This window comes from Leopardus geoffroyi, chromosome C2 (genome assembly GCF_018350155.1).
Source record: "Leopardus geoffroyi isolate Oge1 chromosome C2, O.geoffroyi_Oge1_pat1.0, whole genome shotgun sequence".
NCBI classification, from domain to species: Eukaryota; Metazoa; Chordata; class Mammalia; order Carnivora; family Felidae; genus Leopardus; species Leopardus geoffroyi.
The window spans coordinates 117,810,806-117,825,067 of NC_059333.1; the positions used below are offsets into that span (position 1 = coordinate 117,810,806).

The 14,262-nt window shown below is 38.3% G+C and overlaps 1 protein-coding gene across 3 annotated transcripts in view; it reads left to right on the forward strand.

The window, feature by feature from the left end:
* PLSCR4 (phospholipid scramblase 4) overlaps positions 1-14,262 on the forward strand; it is a 138,767-nt gene that overhangs the window by 13,786 nt on the left and 110,719 nt on the right. Inside the window, exon 2 of one of the 3 annotated variants that reach the window (XM_045503373.1) lies at positions 3,867-4,059. The exons of the other annotated variants lie outside the window; for them this stretch is intronic. The gene's annotated coding sequence lies outside the window, so the exon portion shown is untranslated. The remainder of the gene's footprint in view (positions 1-3,866; positions 4,060-14,262) is intronic. 3 annotated transcript variants of the gene reach the window in all.

A 14,262-nucleotide genomic window follows, 5' to 3' on the forward strand; every position in this document is an offset into this window, starting at 1 on the left:
GTTTGTCTAGTTTTGGAATCAAAGTAATGCTGGCCTCATAGAAGGATTTGTAAGTTTTCCTTCCCTTTCTATTTTTTGGAACAGTTTTAGAAGAATGGGTATTAACTCTTCTATAAATGTTCAGTAGAATTCCCCTGGGAAGCCATCTGGCCCTGGACTGTTACTTGTTTGGAGATTTTTGATTACTGATTCAATTTCTTGGGTGATTATGGGTCTATTCAATTTTCTATTTTTTCCTGGTTCAGTTTTCGTAGTTTATGTGTTTCTAGGAATTTATCCATTTCTTCCATATTGCCCAATTTGGTGGTATATCGTTGCTCATAATATTCTCTTATAATGATTTGTATTTCTGTGGTATTGGTTGTGAACTCTCTTCTTGCATTCTTGATTTTATTTATTTGGGTCCTTTCTCTTTTCTTTTTGGTAAGTCTGGCTAGGGGTTTATCAATTTTGTTACTTCTCTCAAAGATACAGCTCCTAGTTTCATTGATCTGTATTTTTTGGTTTCTGTATCATTTATTTCTGCTCTATATTATTTCCCTTCTGTGGATGGAACTAGAGTGTATTATGCTAAGTGAAAAAAGTCAGTCAGAGAAAGACAAATACCATATGATTTCACTCACATGTGGAATTTAAGAAACAAAACAGATGAACATATGGGAAGGGAAGGAAAAATAAACTAAGATAAAAACAGAGAGGGAGGCAAGCCATAAGAGACTCTTAACTAGAGAAAACAAACTGAGGATTTCTGGAAGGGAGGGAGGTGGGGGATGTGCTAAATGGGTGATGGGCATTAAGGAGGGCACTTGTTGGGATGAGTACTGGGTGTTATATGTAAGTGATGAATCACTAAATTCTCCTGAAACCAATACTACACTATATGCTATATGTTAACTAACTTTAATTTAAATAAAATCTTGGAAGAAAAAAAAGTTTTTTAAAAACCAGTGTGTCCAAAAAAAAAAAAAAAAAAAGATATAGTACATTAGCAGGAAACTAGAGTCCCTTTTTCCTCATCACTCCCCCACAGGTAAACATTGACGGGTTATTGTGTTATGTCACTAGCTTTTCTTTATAAAGTTTTACCTTCATGTATATATCTGAAAAACATATTTAGTTTTCTGCCTTTAAACATAAAAGTAAAATCATACATGCTTTTTAGTGCCTTACTTTTTTTGCTCAATGTTATATTTTTGAGATTCATCCATGATGATAGGTGTGGTTCTAATTTGTTTCCACTGCAGTGTAGTATTTACATGACTAGACTAAAATTTATTTAGTCTGTCATTGATGGACAATAAAAATGTTTTCAGTTTATCTTCATATGCACTGTGGTGTCAAGAACATACAAGAGTTGTGTACCACATACAAGAGTTGCTCGAAAGTATGTACCTAGGGATGTCCAGGAATGAAGGTTCTAGAAGGATATGATTATTTTTCTAAATCCCAGGGATTCCTATCATTGGAGGGTAGGACCAGTGTCCTGAATTCCTTTGGCTGGCCAACAGTTGCACACTTCATCTTTTTGGTGTGCTGCAGAATCCTTTTATACCTCTTGAGACACCGTATTAGTAACTTAGGCTTAAGGGACAGAGTGGCGATGGTCCAAGCCTAGTGGGTCTCTTTGTTCCCTACTTAGGGGACAACATCGGGACTGAGAATCTGTATACTAGCTTACCTCATGACAACATTCTTGAGTCAACTCAGTGTTCGTAATGATCACTCACATGCTCTTCCTTGACCTGTTCTACATCAGTGACTTTCCACTTAGCTTGAACAGCACAAATGACCACATTCTAAATTCTGATCCACAAGATGGCATAGTGGAAAGAACATAGGCTTTGGATTCAGAAGCAATTGACTTTAGTGAGCTTGATCACTTAATAAGCACATCGTTAATTTGTTTCATTGCTCTGAGTCTGTTTTGTCATCTATAAAACTGGATAATAGTTTGTACCTTACAGACATGTTATAATTAGAGATAATATGCAAATTGCTTGGCCATTTACCTGACCCTTGCTGTGCATTCACTAAACTATAGCCTTGGTTAGTATTGTTCTAGTTATTTGTCATCATCTTCAGAAATCTGGAAATACTATTAATTCATTTTTTTGATGATAACCTCACTTTCTTTCCTTGCCTGATTGAATTAACTAAATCTGCACACTCCCCCTCTTAAAAATTTCATCTCAACTTCTAGTTTCCTACCCTGAGTTATTCTCATAATGTTCACTTATAAATATGTTTTGTGCTTTGGTCTTAATTTTTTTTTGGAGAACAGGATTATATATAGGCATACTTCATTTTATTGTGTTTGCAGATACTGTTTTTTTTTCCCCCAACAAATTAAAGGTTTGTGGCAACCCTGTATTGTTGAGCAAGTTTATTTGTGCCATTTTCCCAACAGTATTTGCTCATTTTATGTCTCTGTCACATTTTGGTAATTCTCATAATGTTTCATTTTTTAAATTATTATATTTGAGTTAACATTCAAATAAATTATTGTATTTGAATTATATTATTATATTTGAATTTAAATTATTACTATATTTGAATTAAAATTTTAACACATGAGTTACTTCTTATGAATGAGCTTCTTTGCTTTTTTGCTTGAGAAGGAATCTACTGGTGAAGATGCCATGAAACTGCCGAAATGACAAAGGATTTAAAATATTACGTAGGGGTGCCTGGGTGGCTCAGTGGACCATACAGTGTTTGGTTTCGGGGTCATGAGTTTGAGCCCCATGTTGGATTTTTTAGATTTTTAGATTACTAAAAAAAATTAATGAACTTAAAAAAATATATTACATAAACTTAGTTGGTAAAGCAGTGGCAGGATTTGAGAGGAATGACTAATTTTGAAAGAAGTTCTGCTGTGGGTAAAATGCTATCAAACAGCATCACATGTTGCAGAGAAATCATTCGTGAAAGAAAAAGTCAGTCGATGGGTCACACTTCATGATCTTAAGAAATTGCCACAGCCACCCCAACTTCAGCAGTGACCACCCTGATCAGTCAGCAGCCATCAACAGTGACACAAATGCTCCACCAGCAAAAAGATTATGTTCGTCTTAATTTATAAAGATGACTGACAACATGGGTTAATGCCTTTGAAAGAAAAGTAGTGGTGCAGTTTCCCTAGAAATGAGAGGCATGGGACACAATGCAGAGCCACAGAAGGAACACCCCTTGTGATCAGGAAGAAGCAGAAGAAGCTAGAAGAGCCAGCCTTTAGATTATGGCCTTTACTGGGGTTTGGCAGGACCATGGTGGAGGGGTGAGGGCAAGGCAATGCAGGGCAAACAACTGAGGAATGGCTGGTTTGACTAATTCTGGCAAACTCTAAGCCAAAGAATAGCTTCTAGTTACCTGGTCCTGGCCCCGGGAAGATTAAAATGAGGGAATGTTATCTCCTGGGGTGGGCAGGCCGGATAAAGGAAGTAGGTAGAGCTCTGGGGCAGTTAGCTTGTATCAGAGGCATGTTCCTGTCAGAGCCCTTTGCTATTTCTAAGCATTGGCTAGCCCTGAGAGGGTCAGTCTCTCCCCAGCCAGAACATTTATATTTTTAAGATGTAAAAACATCTTTCATAATAGAAAAATAAGTACACTTGCAAACATACACAACATTTTCTGTTACTTATTTATCTTCTTTTGGCCTTTTCTTAAGCATGTCTTAATTTAAACTTTGGATTCCTACCCTCCCCAGTCCCCGCCATTTTCCCTGCCATCTTCCTCTCTAGTTCAGTTAATGGCATTGTCACCAACTCAGGTACCCTGGCCTGAACACTGACACCCAATCTTGACTCCTCTTAGTGCATCAGAAGCTCCTGCAGGTTCTGCTTCTGACCACATTTCACCCTCTCCAGTGTTACCTGCCTGTCTAAGCCAGCATCGGGCTCGCCTGGATTAGTGCTGCCATCCCGTCTTCACTGCGTACTTCCACTCTTGCCCCCTCAAGATAAAGTGTCATCAGATCTCATCACTCCACTGATGAAAGTCCTCTGAAGATTTCCCAACTGCAGTTACAGCAAATCGCAAATGTTTTGCCTCAGCCTTCAGGTGTGATCAGGCATGTCTCCATCTCTTCCCTCCATTCTCCTCATTCCTTGTGTCCCAGTCATACCTGACCTCTTTGTCACCCTTGAGTATTCCGAACTCAGTGCCACCTCAGGGCCTTTGCACATATTTCCTGTTGTCCTACAACTCTCTTCCTACATTTTTAGTGTAATGCCGCCTTTTGTAGTTCAAATAGCTCAAAGTTACCTCCTGGGAGAGGCTTTCCCTGAACCTCCTGGGACTGCCATCCATGTTTTTCCTGAACTGTTTACTTTGTTTCTTTATAACTGTGCTACCTGAACTGAAATATTTGTTAATGTGTTTTTAATCTCATGGCACTAAATTAGAATCTCCAGCATGATGGGTAACTGTTTCTCTGGTTTATTACTGTATTTTCAACGTCTGTAGTAGTGCCTACACAATAGGTGCCCAGTAAATATTTGTTGGATTAATGAAAAAATGTATGAAATGTAACTGGAGACAAAAAAAAAAATCATAAAACTTGTTACATGTATCATGAAATAATAGTATATACATAATATATAAATTTGTATAAATATCTTAGAGCATTAAAGCATTTTATTTTTTTAGTATTCATTAGAATTCTTCAAAAATATCAGCATGTCTTTTGTGAACAAACTTTATTATGCCTTGTTAAAAACTATTTTTTGAATGCTTATTTATTTTTGAGAGACAGAGCAGGAACCAGGGAGGACAGAGAGAGGGAGACACAGAATCCAAAGCAGGCTCCGGGCTCTGAGCTGTCAGCACAGAGCCTGACGCGGGGCTCAAACCCATGAACTGCGAGATCATGAGCCATAGTCAGGCACTTGACAAACTGAGCCACCCAGGCACCCCTATTATGCCTTGTTTTAAATGTGAATTATAAGACTGTTTTCCTTAATAGCACTTTCAGTTTGTTTCATTTGGAAATTGCTTTTATTGTTTAACATTTGGATAATGTAAATATGTCCATTCATTTATAAATATGAACATTCCTATCTTCCTATATTTGGCATAGAAAGGACTAAAGGAGACTAATATTGGTTGCGTCTAAAGAAAGATACTTAAAATACTTGAGAAAAATGAAGTAGGAAAATTAAGGGTAGGGAAAAAAGTCTAACACAAGAGGTGATAGTAATAAAAAGCTTTCCTTGATGGAAGAGGTCTGAAAAGTGGGCCCTGAGTTTTCTAGCAAATGATGTAAGGTGAGAAATATTACATTTATGGGACTTATGTTTTCTAGGAGTTAAAAGTCAACCAGTTCTTTCAGAGAAACTAAGCCGTTCCTCACACTGAGGTCAGGGAGCAGTGTCTCCAATCTCAATGAAAGGACAGGGTGTAATATGAAACGTGACCTCAACACCTTCCTTTCAGTAATTACAGTGACATAGGTTGTTTTAGGAAGAATAAGTCAAAATAGGAGTCACTGGGGAAGTGATCTAAATCACCTCTAAGTGAGTTATGAATGGCAAACCGCTTTTAAAACCATTAAGTATTTGTGTTGTTTTGTTTTGGATTTACTCTGACACAGCCACTTTTCAAAGAGGATGTGGGGAAAAAATCAGATTCACTCCACATATGGCATGCTCTCAATACTACATCATAGGACAACAATTTCTGCTATGTTGGAAGGAATTTGTCTATGTAAATAAAAGTCAGTAGCAGGGCAGCCGAACTGCCAGCCTGAGAGTTCATTGCTTTAATCACAAGCACAGTATAATTACTCAGCCATAGTTTTTTACTCTGTGTTCAGCCTAACAATTGACCATATATGTGAATTCATGCCTAGTATATCATATGCATGTATTGTGTACGTTGTAAGAAATAGAGTAGTATATTTAACAATGATCACGTTACACTGATGTTTTAGCAAACCAATAAGAAAAAAATAGTATTTTCAATAATACATCATTCCATTTCTCAGTTGGGCATGACCTCTTCCTCCAAGGCTCGTCTTCACAAACACTGATGAACCGATGGGTGACATTGACATTGACAATAAAACAAAGTCCTTGGATCCAGTACCTCATGCTGCTCCTAACCACAGATGCCGTTTGAATTCACCAGTTGCAATACCTGATGACCCTCCAGAATGGAATTCCCATTTTATAGCTGGTAAGTTAAATCTCCAGAAAGAATCTCTTCACCCTGTAGAAGATGACACTAAGAGTTAATTTGCTCATTTAGCTAATTACTTTATTGTTTCAATAAATAAATATTGAGTACCTACTGGATACCAAATACTTTGCTAGATGTCAAGTAGAACATTCCTGCCTTTACATCGCTTGGAGTAGGAAGTTGTACAAACATTCGTGGTATTCTGCATGCCGTTACGGAAATGTGAAGAGAATGTTGTAGGGATCCAGAAGACAGAGTAACTGACTGTGGGGTTAAAGGGAAGGCCTACCTGAGCAAGTCAAGTTTTATTGGCATGGTATGGAGTTTCTCAATCAAAAAATAGGTGGGGAAGGGAGAATGTCTGGGAGAAAGAAAAACCTGTCCAAAAACACCAGGTCATGAAGGCCTAGTGGTGTGGTTGGGGCTTGAGGAAGGCCGGCTGGATCAAAAGGCAGAAGTGCGGAGGTGGGGGTGACCGGTTTCCAGTGCTGATTAAGTAGTTTGCATCTTATCCTGGAGCCTTTGAGAGCCTGTAGATGCTTTTTAAGAGGACAACAAGACTTTTTTTTTTTTTTTTTTTTTTTTTTTTTTTTTTTTTGGTGGGGGGAGAGGGCACAAGTGAGCGAGGGGCAGAGAGAGAAAGAGAATCCCACAAGGAGCAAAGAGAGAGGGAGAAGCAGAGCTCACCCGAAGTGGGGCTTGTGTTCACCCAAAACGGGGCTTGAGCTCACCCAATGTGGGACTCAAACTCAGGAACCGTGAAATCACAACCTGAGCTGAAGTAGGTGCTTAACTGAGCCACCGAGGCGGGACATCAAGATTTTAGGGGCGCCTGGGTGGTTCAGTCAGTGAAGTGTTGGACTTCTGCTCAGGTCATGATCTCTCGGTTTGTGGGTTCGAGCCCTGCATCAGGCTTCTGTGCTGACACTGCGGAGCCTACTTGGAATGCGCTCTCTCTCCCGCGCGCGCTTTCTCTCCCTCTCTCTCTCTGCCCCTTCTGAGCGCACACACTCTCTCAAAATAAATAAGTAGACTTTTAAAAGAAGACTTTAAAGCAGATATTTGAGTTTGTTTTTTCATCATTTTCTTCCCAGCTTCTGGCACATGGTCTGGTGCCTAAAGGGCACTCAATAAATGTCCAGTGAGTAAGTGATTGGATGTTTGATAAGATAGCTCTTGGGGCCAGTGTGAAGGAAACACTGGAACAGAGAGAAAGCAAGAAAAGGGAAACTAGTTAAGAAGTTACTACAGTAAACCCAACTGGATGAGGCTTCGTACCAGTAAGTATAAAGAAGAGGCAAAAGTTCACAGTTTGAAAAAAAAAAAAAAACTACCAGATGATTGCAGAGATGTTATTTCATTCTAGAAATAAGATCCTTGTCACTGCTGGGCAGGAGATCAGCCTCCTTACTAGGCCTGCACTGATCCATCCTGGCTGAGGGAGGGGTGTGGTATTATTGCTTCTTTTAAGAGACATTTGATAAAAGAAGCAAAATCTAAAGTCCTACCTTGATGGTACCCTCCTGCCAATTCATGATTTCGAGTGCTTCTCTTCTTAAGTATTGTGACTCTTTAAAGAAATCTGGTTTCCTTGACTGTGACCTTACTTACATTGACCAAGTTAGAATTTAACAGACCCCCCGTTGGGAGGAAATCAGTGTGAGAACCAGATGGTGAGGATATAAAGAAGTGACGGGGTCAGCAGCAATGTAGCATAGTCTTCAGATCACCATTTTGAAGTCAAGATGTGATTTCAAATCGCAGTGTTACCACTTGCTTTATCTATGTAAACTTAACAATAGTATGAAGAGTATAAAAATAGAACTTTGTGCAGAGCTCACTTTAAGCCACGTCCTGTGCTAACCCTGCAGCAGCCTTATGAGATGGGCATAGAGAGGCTATCGAATTACCTCCTCTCTTCAACCTTAGTTTTTGCACTTGTGAAGTGAGCATGACTATCTCATAAAGCTTAAGAGGATTCAATGAGTTAGTAATCTGGAAATCCCCCTGCTACGTTTTTGGGATGTGGTATTCCTTTCCCTCAGAAAATAGAAGCTCTGACTCTTTCTAGGAAGCCTCCGTGTGACCCATGTAACATCCGTGTAAAAATTTATGCTAAGTTCCAATATATTGTAGTTACAGTCATGTAATTTTTTCATTTGTTTTTGAACACAGGGTCCCCAGCACCTACTGTCCCTCCTCTCGCATACTACCCAGGAGGCTTGCTAATGGGATACTGCTGTCTACATCAGCGCAGTGCCTTCCCCTTGTACCAGCCAACTGGTGGCATCCATTCTATACAGCACCAGCCTGGCAGATGTCCAGTGTGAAATGAGTCTGCTCCAACAGCATGGGTGCCAGAGCCAGTTCCTGTGCCAAACTGCCCTCCTGGTCTGGAAGACTTAGTAGCTCAGGTACTCCACACAAATCCAAAATATCTTCCTGTGAAATATGACCTTGAGGATCCAACAGAAAAGAGATACAAGGCCGGATAGAGTGGACAAAGGTGGTGGGTCAGTGATGACAGAGGCCCAGTTTGTGAGGCTGTAGGAGCAGTGGTCCTGATTTCAGATTTGTGAAGGGGAAGCGTAAGTATAGGAATATTTTTCGTGGGAAGACTGTGTATGGTTTTCATAAAGGATTAATGTTGAGTGGTAAGATATTTGAGATGTCCTCTTGAAGGAAATTAGAAAAGTAGGAATAGAAAAAGTCGACATAGATCCTAACTGGAGTGTCATTTAATTGGAAGAGTAAACATCAAGAAAGGCAACATGACAGAACAGAACATTTAGTGACAAACTCATCAGGTGCCTTGGCCCCTTGCTTTCCCTCACCACCCATAATTTTATCACCTGCTCTAGCCCTCATAAAAATCTATTATTACCAAGTAAACATAAGGTGCCTACCAAGCACACATAGCTTCAAGCCAAGTCCATGAGGCCCTCTGCCGTAAAGTGGTGATCCCCTAAACTCTGTTTAAAAATTGTGAACCCACTCTGAAACCCAGGTCCTAAAGTCAAGGGATAAGCAGACTTGGTTATAAACTCAAATAGCTTAAACTCAAAAAATGTATCTAGTGAAACTGAGATACAGCTAGTATTGGAAACTCTTCTGTTATCCTGGCTCTTTTTGTTTTGGAAACAGGAGGTATTGAAGTTCATTATAAGCAAGGAACTCTAATTCAATGCTTATCTTCCCACATGATCAATAAAATATTCCTTGAGGTTGACAAGTTCCTCTTTGCAGTTCTATATATTTAATCTTGTGCACTGAAAACTATTGATACAGTGCTATGGAGATGATGTGCGAAATGCAGTAAAATTGGATCGAGAAATTGGAATTTGTAGGAGCCAAGAATTTTATTAAACTATCCCTTTGTAAAATAGCTATAAAATACACATGAAGTCATTAAAGTGCTAGAGTAAACCCCTTAACTATGTTAGAAGCTTATTGGATGCCTATAGTTAATAAATTTTAGAAAATCTTTTTTATGCTTGTACAATAATATAAGAATTTGACCTTGTAAGTCTGTGGTCTCCTAGACCATTTCCCCTTCTTTTAAAATTGCACAGCGTTAAAATTGTTTATTAAAGTTAAAAAAAAGGTGTTCAGCTTCTTCCATTACCCTCACAAAGGTTAAATGATAGATATGATGGATTCACTTATCCCCTTCAGAAATGCGTGAGTTAAAAAACAAAACCAGAAACAAATAAAAAAGAAAACAAGGTTTAGGGCCAGATAATGTAGTGTTTGATTCTGTAGTTTTATCACCTCCTAGTTCTATAAACTTGAACAAATTTCATAACTAGTTGATGTTTCAGTTTCTTCTACAAAATACTACTAATTCTCCCTACTCTATTGGGTGGTTCTGGGAACTGTTAATGTGTGACAGAGTTCCTGGTACCGCTGAATGGATGAGGCAGTAATGATGCTATTTAGTTGAAATACCTCCTTGGGTGTGAATGCAAGGTACATGCCCAGTCATTTTGCTCTATTTTCCCTAGACTCTCAAGATCTCATGAAATTACCAGGACTCCTCACAGGAATTCTGTCTAACACAGCAGGATTACATGGTTTCTGAGCCTGGAATTTGCCAGTGACTCCACTAGCTCCTAAAAGAATGGATCCTTAATAGCCACAGTGTTTTATTAGTAAACTTCTCCCATGTTAAAGGGCTTCATTTCATTAGGCTTTTTTGCCTACCAGTGGACATTTTATTAAAGAGTGAATATTTTTTATCTTTTAGCCCTAGATTTTAAGATCCTGGAGTTTTTTTAAATAGGACTGTAAATCATTTTGGTGGCCACTGTTGAAAAATCATGAGACATGTTTGGATCCCCTCACCTGGCTATGCTTTCATACAGGAAAAGTCTTGAATGAAAAATAGATTATTTACTCTCTTGTAATTAAGTATACTATTAAACATTTATGTCCAGTTAAGTCACTTTCAATTTTGTTCATTTCAAAACCATTCATAACTCATTCAAAAAATATTTAAGGCAATAGGGCATTTCAGTCCATGTCCTGTGCCCAGAAGTTAGGAATGACAGAAAATTGTGTAAGATAGGATCAGTCTGTCCTCAAGGAGATTTCTTCCGCTAGAAGGATTCAAGAATCTTGGGAGTAATCCCTAAGTAAGACTAAGGTGAGAAATCTGTCTAATGATAGTCTGAATTTCCCTTTTCAGGAGAACACATTCCAGAAAGTTTCTTGTCCTGTCCTCTCATCCTGTTTATAAGCCTCTTGCCCTCCTGGACCCTACTCTTATTACAAGGGAACACGTAGGGAAGAGCTTGGTGTGTAGTAACTCAAGTGAACAGAAAAATCAGAATGTTAATCTGTCAGAGGCACCTTGAAAATTTGATACTCCTGTGTGAGGTTCACCCTGGCTGATTCCTCTCCCTAAGCCACTGAGAAAATAGCATCGTATGTGGCTGGTCCGTGTTAAACCATCCTGAACTTCCTGAGCAACTCATCTGTAGGTGACATGTTAATGAGACCAGTGAATAGGAACTGAGCTAGATACAATCTGTGTAAACACAGCTTTTTCTAGATGCTGTTAGTGTAGCAGGAAGATGATTTTCTGAAATTTTATTAGAAACCTTATTAAATATTATAGTCTTCTAGAGTAGAGCTGGAAGAAAGCGCCTTTCCTATCTAGACAGCTCTCCTTATATGTGGTCAGGTGCAAATAGGCTAATTTCACTTGACAAAATATATTTGTAAGTAACTAACATTGAAGATATGTTAAAAATTGATTGCTACGTTGTAATATATCATCAGTTTTTTCTCTAAGCCTAACTGTTTTAATGCTATTGTTTCTAACTTTCCTAATTAACTTTTTTCTATCACATTAGTTGACAACATACCCATTCTTCCACATTTTGAACACCTGGAAAATATGTATACTTCAGTGGTGATCAGCAATATTTGAATCAGCATTATTGAATATCCAGTTCTTCATATTGGCCATTCTTAGTGGTTCAAAGAAAAAAGACTGTCCTAGAAACTAAAAAAGGGAATTTTTGTGTATAATTTTATTTATTTATAAATCATTTATTATTAGATCTAGATTGAAAAAGATCTTACATATTATCTGGTCACCCCCACTACACTTGTTCCCTCTTTCTGCCCCCATCATAGATATTATAGACAAGGGGGGAAAAGAATAGAGAAACTAAGGAACTTAGTGAGGGACAAGTGAATCTAGATTCACTGGAAGGGGGAAGAAATGAGCACAATAAACATGAAATCTGTCCTCTCTTCATCAGTAAAGTGTTCCTGACCCTTAAAGCAACAACTTTACACATTCATTTGCCTATGACATAAGGCCTTCTTGGTTCCTTTTTCTATCTGCAGTTTGTGATGACCTTGATCATCTTACCACATTTCATGTGCTGAATGATTTGTGATGCAATGTATAATTTTATTAAAATATTTTTAAAATTTATTTATTTAAATTCAAGTTAGTTGACATACAGGGTAGTAATAGTGGTTCATCACTTATTATTATAACAACCACTGCTCATCCCAACAAGTGCCTAATACCCATCAACCCATTTAGCCCATCCCTCCCATCTCTCCTCCAGCAAACCCCAGTATGTTCTTTGTATTTAAGAGGCTGTTATGGTCTGCCTCTCACTCTGTTTTGATCTTAGTTTTTCCCTTACCCTATGTTCATCTATTTTGTTTCTTAAATTCCACATATGAGCGAAATCATTTGGTATTTGTCTTTCTCTGCCTGACTTATTTCACTTAGCATAATATACTCTACTTCCATCCAGGTGGTTGCAAATGGCAAGAGTTCATTCTTTTTGATCATCAAGTAACGTTCCAGTGTGTGTGTGTGTGTGTGTGTGTGTGTGTGTGTGTGTGTGTGTGTGTAACATATCATCTTTATCCACTCATCAGTTGATAGACACTTGGGCTCGTTCCATACTTTGGCTGTCGTTGATAGTGCTGCTATAAAAACATTCAGGTGCATGTGCCCCTTCGAATCAGCACTCCTGTATCCTTTGCATAAATACCTGGCAGTACGTTTGCTGGGTCATAGCATAGTTCTGTTTTTAACTTTTGAGGAACCTCCATACTGTTTTCCAGAGTTTGCATTGCCACCAACAGTGCAAAAGGGTTCTCCTTTCTCTGCATCTTTGCCAACATCTGTTGTTTCCTGAGGTGTTAATTTTAGCCATTCTGACAGGGGTGAGGTGGTATCTCATTGTAGTTTTGATTTGTATTTCCTGATGATGAATGATAGGGAGCATCTTTTTGTGTGTCTGTTAGCCATCCAGATGTCTTCTTTGGAAAGCGTCTATCATGTCTTTTGTCTATTTCTTTATCAGGTTATTTATTTTTTGGGTGTTGAGTTTGATAAGTTCTTTATAGATTTTGGATACTAACCCATTATAAGATATGTCATCTGCAAATATCTTCTTCCATTCATTCAGTTGCCTTTTAGTTTTGCTGATTGTTTCCTTTGCTGTGCAGAAGGCGTTTATCTTGAAGAGGTCCTAATAGTTCATTTTTGCTTTTGTTTCCCTTGCCTCCAGAGATGTGTCAAGTAAGAAGTTGCTGTGGCCAAGGTCAAAGAGGTTGTTGTCTGTTTTCTCCTCTAGGATTTTGATGGCTTCCTGACTTACATTTAAGTCCTGTATCCATTTTGAATTTATTTTTGTGAATGGTATGGGAAAGTTTTATTCTCCTGCATTTTCTGTCCAGTTTTCCCAGCACAATTTACTAAAGAGATTGTCTTTATTCCATTAGATACTCTTTCCTGCTTTGTCGAAGATTAGTTGGCTATACATTTGTGAGTCCATTTCTGGGTTCTCTGTTCTGTTCCATTGATCTATGTGTCTGTTTTTGTGTCTGTATCATACTCTCTTGATTACAGCTTTGTAATACAGCTTACGGTCCAGATTTATGAAGCCTCTGTCTTTGCCTCTCTTTTTCTCATTACATTGACTATTAGGGGTCTTTTCTTGTTCTATACAAATTTCAGGATTGTTTGTTCTAGCTCTGTGAAGAATGCTGGTGTTATTTTGATAGGGATGGCTTTGAATGTATAGATTGTTTTGGATAGTATCGACATTTTAACAATATTTTGTTCTTCCAATGTAGGAGCATGAAATGTTTTTCCATTTCTTTGTGTCTTCTTAGTTTTCAACACACAGATATTTTACCTCTTTGGTTAGGTTTATTCCTGGGTATCTTATGGGTTTTGGTGCAGTTGTAAATGGGATTGATTCCTTGATTTCTCTTTCTGCTGCTTCATTATTGGTGTATAGAAATGCAACTGATATCTGTACATTGATTTTATATTCTATAACTTCGCTGAATTCAGGTATCAGCAATAGCAATTTTTTTGGTGGAGTCTCTTGGGTTTTCCATGTAGAGTACCATGTCACCTGCAAAGAGTAAAAGTTTGACTTCTTTGTCAATTTGTATGCCTTTTATTTCTTTTTGCTGTCTGATTGCTGAGGATAGGACTTTTAGTACTATGTTGAACAACAGTGGTGACTGTGGACATCTCTGTCATATTCCTGACCTTACAGAGAAGCTCTCAGTTTTTCCCCATTGAGGATGATA